The sequence below is a fragment of the Hylobates moloch genome, unplaced genomic scaffold, assembly GCF_009828535.3.
Source record: "Hylobates moloch isolate HMO894 unplaced genomic scaffold, HMol_V3 SCAFFOLD_5, whole genome shotgun sequence".
In the NCBI taxonomy this organism is placed as follows: domain Eukaryota; kingdom Metazoa; phylum Chordata; class Mammalia; order Primates; family Hylobatidae; genus Hylobates; species Hylobates moloch.
The window spans coordinates 117,818,209-117,826,126 of record NW_026652280.1 but is presented as its reverse complement, the minus strand read 5'-3'; the positions used below and the strand labels follow the sequence as shown (position 1 = coordinate 117,826,126).

Here is a 7,918-nt window from a genome sequence, read left to right as displayed (position 1 = left end):
TGACTCCCACCCACAGTGTCTTCCTTCCTGCCACCCTTCCTTCCGGAACTTGGCTCCAGCCTCTTTACCAACTCCGTCCCACATCCCTCACCCCCAGCCTGGCCCAGAACCAGCTGGGGCAGATGGTCCAGACCCTGAGTGTATTCTTTCCCGGCAGGGACAGAAGCAGTTTGAGGCTTACACATCTGGGCAGCTGTTGCCCAACTTTGATCTGCAGGAAATAAGCCAGAGGGATCCTTCCTGTCACTTCTGGGCCGGACCCCGGCCCTGAGAGTTGGAGTCTCCTCAGAGAGGCAGAGGCCTTCCTCAGCTGTGGGAGGGGGTGGTGGCAGCAAGAAGCTAGGGTACTGAGTGGGTGGGGTCAGCTGGCCTGGGACTGGGGGCAGCCAGACTGGAAGCTCACCCTCCCTCCTCAGGTAGAAAAGTGGAGGACAGAAGCCCAGAGGCAGTAGCCCAGGGCCAGGCCTGGAAGAGCCTGTAAACATCTGAAACTGTCAGTTTCTTCCAGGGATGTTTTTGTTATCACATCTGATTTCCCTCAAGGAGTCAGTGGTAAAGCCCTTACAAAGCATGTCTTCAGGGTTAGAAAAGAAGCAGAGCTGGGTTCCTGTGTTCCTTTTGCACCCAGATGAGGTTTGGGGAGGGTGGAAGCAGGTGGCCAGGGCTGGGAGATGCTGGCTGTGCTCCTGCAGGGTGGAAGGCAGCCTGGGTCTGGGTCAGGGTGGAGCTGAGACTTCGTTAGCCTGGGAGTCAGCTGTTGCGAGGGCTCAGATGGGTTGGCATTCCCCCAAAGCCCAGCCTGGCTTCCAAGAAAACACTCTAAACATGGTCGGTAACGGCGGGGAAGAGCACCCTGCAGCCCGGCGCCACCTCCTTTCATAAATGGGAGCAGGTCTGGGCTCCTCGGGAGCAGAACCTAGCAAAGGAGGATGCACACAGCAGGCACACACACACCTGTCACCCACCACAGGACATAGGTTGCAGACCCCTGACCTTCTTGGGCCTGTGCCTGTGCCAAGAAGATTGGGGGTCTGCAGCCTATGTTCTGTGGGGGACGACGTGTGTGTGCATGGTCCTGAAGAATCATACACAGCCCCACCCAGCCACACACAGCCACCCACAGCCACATGCACCTGCAGGCATGCTTCATCACACTCAGCACCACACAACCACTAGAACACACATAACCACAGGTGATCATGCCTAACACACCATGACATACAATCACACAAAACCATAAGGCACCAGGTGCAATCACATTCAGTCCTCCATCTGCGCTCAGTCACAGCTGGACATAGTTACACACAGGGATTCTGAGTCACATGCAGTCACACACAGACTTGTACCACTCTACACAACCACAATCACATTCAACCACACCTATCGGCGCATATCACATATCACAGGCAATCACACATGACCAGTACAGTGGCAGGCAAGCGTGGGCCGTCACAGGCCATGGATGGTGCTTTGACACAGCAGGGGGTCAGGGCCTGGGGAGACCTTGTTCTCTGAATGGGGGTTGGTGAGGGCCTGGCTGTGACTAAGGGACAGAGGCATCCATCAGCCATTAGACAGTCCACTTCCTGGTCACCCCTTCAGAGCGGTGGAAGTTATTCCCCTCTCCTCCCACCCAGCAGAGCATTCCTGGGTCCTGATGCAGTCTCCTTGGCCTCCTACCTCCCTCTCCCCTGGCCTTGGCTGGGCCGCTGGCAGGAAGCTTGGACCAGCCAGGACTATGGTGAGTCAGCAGGGAAGGGCTCAGGGAATGCCAGGCAGGTGAGTGACCCACAGGGCCTGCAATTGATGGGGCTTCTGAGGGTGGGAGGGCTGCCATTCGTCATCGGGGGCTGCCCACTGGAGATCACCCACCCAGGGGATAGAGGGTTATGGGCATGGGACCGGGTGACGATGGTAATTTCTCAGCCAACCCTATATCCAAAGCCTCTGCTCTTGGAAAACTCCCTGTACAGCTGTCAGGGTCTATGCCCTCCTACAGGCTGAGCTCTGGCCTGGGCCTCTGCTCCCACATGGTCCCCAGCTAGGCTCAGCCTGGAACAGCCCTGCATCCCCAGCACTACACCCTGCCCTCTACTGTCACTGACTCACTCATTCATTTAGCACTTTGCGGAGCACCTACCACACCAAGATGCATGACAGTGCCTTCAAGTAGGGAAGATCGCCCAGAAGATGATTCCAGAACAATATGGACGTGTAGCGACAGAGATATACACATGTTATTGTGGAAGCTGCTGGGATTGACTGCTTTGTGAGCCCTGGATGGCCAGTCCTTGCTATGGGGGCTGGGATGGCTGCTGACAATGGTGACCTTCCACAGGCAACCCAGCCAGAAGGGACTGAGCCCCTCCCAGGGAAGGCACCAGTGGGCCTGACAGTTAATTATAGAGCCCCCCCTTTTTTTTAAGGAAGTAACTCAATCCACTTTAATATTTAGCTAGCATTTATGTTACAGGTCTATGAGGGAAGAAATATACTGGAAAAAAGAAGAAATACATTTTTTTCTCATTCTGAAAGATTTCGTTTCTCCACAAGATAGCAAAATATACAAATACGCGCAAATGTGTGCATGCGCACGTGCACACAACCCACAAAAGTACTATCTATGAAGGAAAGAGATACCAAGTTCAATTTAAACGGGTATTTAGAAATGATAGGGAGGTTGGAAGAAAAGGTGAGAACACGTGAGAAGTAATTTTACTTTTGTTTAACCTTAAGCTTGCCAACTTTTTTCCTTGAACAGCATTTGTCTTGTTTCCATACCCACCTACGCTCATATCAGAAACTTAATGAAAACTACTTAGTGATTCTACTTTGAATTTATAGCCACATGACTAAGATGTTTTGAATATAAGCCTATTCATATGCCAGATACACTTTGAGAACTCTTAATGTCTCTTCTTTTATGAGAATTCTACCCCTATTCTGATGTAGCTGGGTTGATGAAGAAAATTAAAGGCCAAGGGCCAGAAAGCCAACTTCCTTAAAGGCAACCAAAGGAAAATTTTTCTAACTACCTCTGTGCAAGAAATATTTCTTTCAAGTACTAAATCAATTTCTTCAACTGTACAATGAATTCTAATTTGATGGTTTCCAAACATAATAGAGTAACAACAAAATATGATAAAATTAGGACTATATGAAAACAGAATAAATGGAACAATAATTCAAATAAAAACTAAAATAAAATGAGATTTACTATGGATTTTTGTAATCAGTATCTCATAATATATTTGAATTTTCCTTTTATACGTAAGATCACAGCCAACTAGGTTAACTGTAACTTCCAATTTTATCACTAGCCACTTGTGCTATTTTATCACATTTGAAAATATCCACTCTTACTAATTTACTTCAAATAGTGACTTACAAATTTGTTTAGACAATAATAATTAAGGGCCCTTTCTTTGTCAGGATAATAAAAAATTAAATGATATATTGAAGATACTACTAAGGAAACCACTTTGTTGAATTTGGCCTCTGCATTGATGACCTGTAGGAATTTTTCTAATTAATTTTCAAATCTTCCCACAAGCTTTATGTTCAAAGAAATATCATCTTTGAAATGATTTGCAGGAATAATTTACAAATCAAAAATTGATTCACAAGATTGTGTTGCTGTAACCACCAATTTTAACATCTAAATATTTTCTGTATTGGTTTTCTTGATTGTAAAATGTCAATAATATGGATGTACCTTTAATATACCAGAACACTTAATTACACCAGTTTCCCATCAACCCGCCAAAGTCATTTAATGATTATATTGGCCATTTCCACTGATTGGCAGGAGGCTCTTCTGCTAAGAGGTCCCATGGTTTCCACTGCATAATTTTTTTCACCAGACTTCGTTCATTTTTGGCCTGAAGACTCACCTCTTCTATTTGGCCACCTTGAAGTCGGTCTTCTTATTTTTTAACATCTGGTTCTACTTTAACCATTTAACCATTTTAACCAGCTTCTCATTTGTAATCTGTTCTGTATACTTTTGTATGTTGCATTTTTAGGGTTTTGCTCAAGAACATCAAGAACTTTTGCATGCAATATTCTCAGCCTTTCCAGTGGACTCTTGCATACATCCAGTCCCACAAGGCCAGGGTTCTTCTTCACAAGCCACCACGACAGCACCAGTGAGCCCACACCCATTTTCTTTTATCTAACAGAGCCGGATGATTACTTTTTCAGATCTGAAAAATGAAATTTTAAATGCCATGTTTGAAGGAAGTCTTTCTAAAATGATGAATTCCTGCCAGGCATGGTGGCTCACACCTGTAATCCCAGCACTTTGGGAGGCTGAGGGGGGTGGATCACCAGGTCAGGAGTTCAAGACCAGCCTGGCCAATATGGTGAAACCCTGTCTGTACTAAAAATACAAAAATTAGCCACGTGTGGTGGCGGGCGCTTGTAGTCCCAGCTACTCAGGAGGCTGAGGCAAGAGAATCGCTTGAAGCTGGGAGGCAGAGGTTGCAGTGAGCTGCACTCCAGCCTGGGCAACAGAGCGAGACTCTGTCTCAAAAAAAAAAAAAAGATAAATTCCTTCCTCTTGCAGGACAGCAGATTCCCCACAGCATTCTTCTTCTTGTCTCAGAGCCATTAGTCCCAACTTCCATTATGACTAGACCAGGATGCAGTGATGCTTTCTTGGGCTCAGAGTAGGGGCACAAAAAATACTTGAGGAACGGCCAGGCACAGTGGCTGATGCCTGTAATGCCATTTGGGAGGCCGAGGCAGGTGGATCACCTGAGGTCAGGGATTCAATACCGGCCTGGCCAATGTGGCAAAACTCCGTCTCTACTAAAAATACAAAAATTAGCTGGGCGTGGGGGCTTGCGCCTGTAATCCCAGCTACTTGGGAGGCCGAGGCGGGAGAATTGCTTAAACCTGGGAGGCAGAGGTTGCAGTGAGCCAAAATCATGCCATTGAACCCCAGCCTGGGCCACAAGAGTGAAACTCCGTCTAAAAAAAAAAAACAAAAACAAAAACAAAAACTTGCAGAACACACACTAATGAGTCCACCCAGTTAGGCTGGAAGATTGGAATGCAGACAGTAAAGAACAGAACGCTCCCTGGTATCGGGTCTGTGGGGTGCGGCGGCCGCTACTAGGATCTGTCTCTCTTGTTCCCTGGACTCTTCCTAAGAGAAGAGCGACTCTTCCTGCCTCCCTTCTTCTTTGCTGCAGAGGCTCAGCCTGTTTCCCCTCTTCTAGGCCCTGCATCCATCCTTCTAACATCGTCTGAGGAGTACGTCCCACTCTCACTGGGTCCTCCTTTCCTGGCTGTCCCTGGACTTGAAGAGAAGCACCAGCCTTCCTTCTAGTTCCTTCTCATCGCTCACTGGAAACAAGATGTTAACAAAAATCAGAACCACAGCAAAGTTGCAGAGGCTCTGGAATCTTAAAAGTCCCTACATCTGGCTGGGCGCTGTGGCTCACACCTGTAATCCTAGCACTTTGGGAGGCCGAGGCGGTGGATCATCTGAGGTCAGGAGTTCCAGACCAGCCTGGCCAACATGGTGAAACCCCATCTCTACTAAAAATACAAAAATTACCCAGATGTGGTGGCGGGCGCCTGTAATCCCAGCTACTCAGGAGGCTGAGGCAGGAGAATCACTTGAACCTGGGGGAGCGGAGGTTGCGGTGGACTCCAGCCTGGGTGAAAGAGTGAGATTTTTTCTCAAAAAAAAAAAAAAAAAAAAAAGTCCCTACATCCTAAGCGGCTGTCTGTTACAAAAAAAAAACAAAAAACAAAAAACAGCTAAGTCATCCCTGCCTCACATCTATAATATAATAAAATAAATTCCAGAGAGATAAAATGTTTCAATATGAAAAGAAACCACAGAAGACATGAAAGAAAACAGGAGTGACTATTTTTTTTTTTTATTTTAGAGTGGGGAAGACCTTTCTAAGAAGAAACTCAGAAAAGCCTAACACATTTAACTACAAAAAATTTGTAACGTTCTGGACAACAAAAGCTCTATATACAAAGTCAAAGCACAAAGAACAAGCTGGGGAAAATACTTGCAACAGATAAAACAAAGGGTTTGTATCTCTAAGCTACAAAGAGCTTTTCCACATCAACAAGAAAAAGATAAACAACCCAATGGAAAAATGAAAAAGAAAGCCAGGAGCAAGTAATCCATAGAAATAGTATTATAATTAGGTACTATATGTATGAAAAGATGTTCACCCTCCCCCATAGTTTAAAAAAATCAAATCTATCAGGATGGCAAACATTAAAAAGATGAAATATATATATATATATATATATATTTTTTTTTTTTTTTTTCTTCTTCTCCTTCTTTTTGAGACAGAGTCTCCTTCTGTCACCCAGGCTGGAGTGCAGTGACAATCTCGGCTCACTGCAACCTCCGCCTCCCAGGTTCAAGTGATCCTCCTGGCTCAGCCTCCCGAGTAGCTGAGATTACAGGCATGTGCCACCACACCCGGCTAATTTTTTGTATATTTTGTAGAGACAGGGTTTCATCATATTGGCCAGGCTGGTCAAGAACTCCTGACCTCAAGTGATCTGCCCGCCTCAGCCTCCCAAAAACTGTTGGGATTACAGGCGTGAGCCACTGTGTTCAGCTAAAAGATGAATAATATTTAGTATTGACAAGATGTGGGTTAATGGGCATTTTCACAGGCTGTATAGTTGAAAAATTGGTAGAAACATTTTTGGAGGGCAATCTTGTAATATCTATTAAAGTTTGAAATATGCAAGCCCTTTGACTCAGTAATTCCATTGCTACTTATTTATTATAGAATAAGGATAGACACCACACATCAGGGTGTTCATGGTGCATTTTGGGGGAGTTGGTGTGAATTTGTTCCTCCATAGGGTAGTGTTTTGTCTTAATCCCCTTGGGATTCTACAGGCATCTGGGGTGTGGAGTTTATACAGTCCAGTAAACTCACTTATTTCTCTCTAAGCCCGTACACCCTTAAAAGCTCTCATAGGCCGGGCACAGTGGCTCATGCCTGTAATCCCAGCACTTTGGGAGGCCGAGGTGGGCGGATCACCTGAGGTCAGGAGTTTGAGACCAGCCTGACCAACATGGAGAAACCCCATCTCTACTAAAAATACAAAATTAGCCAGGCATGGTGGCACATGCCTGTAATCCCAGCTACTCAGGAGGCTGAGGTAGGAGAATTGCTTCACTCCGGAAGGTGGAGGTTGCGATGAGCTGAGATCCTGCCATTGCACTCCAGCCTGGGCAACAAGAGCAAAACTTCGTCTAAAAAAAAAAAAAGCAACAAAACTCATAAATCCCCACTTCCTCTCCTCTAACAGCTCACTTTTTGTTGGAAAATAAATCCCTCTGACTTTGGGAAAGCCATCATCCAGAGGGGAGCATGTGACCTAGGCTAACTCTGTCGGAATATTTTATCCTCCCACCACATCTATTGGTTCGGTGGCGGGCACATGGCCTAAGCTGTTTCCATTGTAATGCGGTTCTGTTGGAAGTATTAGGACAGAGATCTTCTTTTCCTATAGATGTCATAGATAGGTATGTGATCTGAACTGCTCTAGTTCTTTTTCTGCAAGGATAAAAATGAGCTTGAGGATGAAGCTAATCTACGGAGCAAGCCTGAGCCAAGTGAATTACAGATAAATGAACTAAAGCCTGATGATGTTATAAACCTCTAGATCAAATCACACCTGAATCCCACTGAGCCTCTGGGCTTTTCTGATGCTGGAGGCAATACATTCTCTCAGTTTGAGATGTTTGTGTGCTTGCAGTGGAAGCCTCTCCACAAAGACAGAGTCCCTCCTCCTTGCAGACCATCTGGTTCTTTGTCTCAGTAAGGCTCTGCCTCAGAGAACACCTTGTTAGTTCTTCTTGGGAGCGAGGGAAGCCCTGACTTCCTTCATCCTAGGCTCGATTGCTTTGAGGTACTGT

The 7,918-nt window shown here is 46.0% G+C and overlaps 1 pseudogene; it reads right to left on the bottom strand.

Annotated features, from left to right (window-relative positions):
• Positions 1–3,779: 3,779 nt before the first annotated feature.
• On the bottom strand, positions 3,780–4,164 carry LOC116467950 (NADH dehydrogenase [ubiquinone] 1 alpha subcomplex subunit 5-like; annotated as a pseudogene).
• Between the last annotated feature and the right edge of the window lie 3,754 nt (positions 4,165–7,918).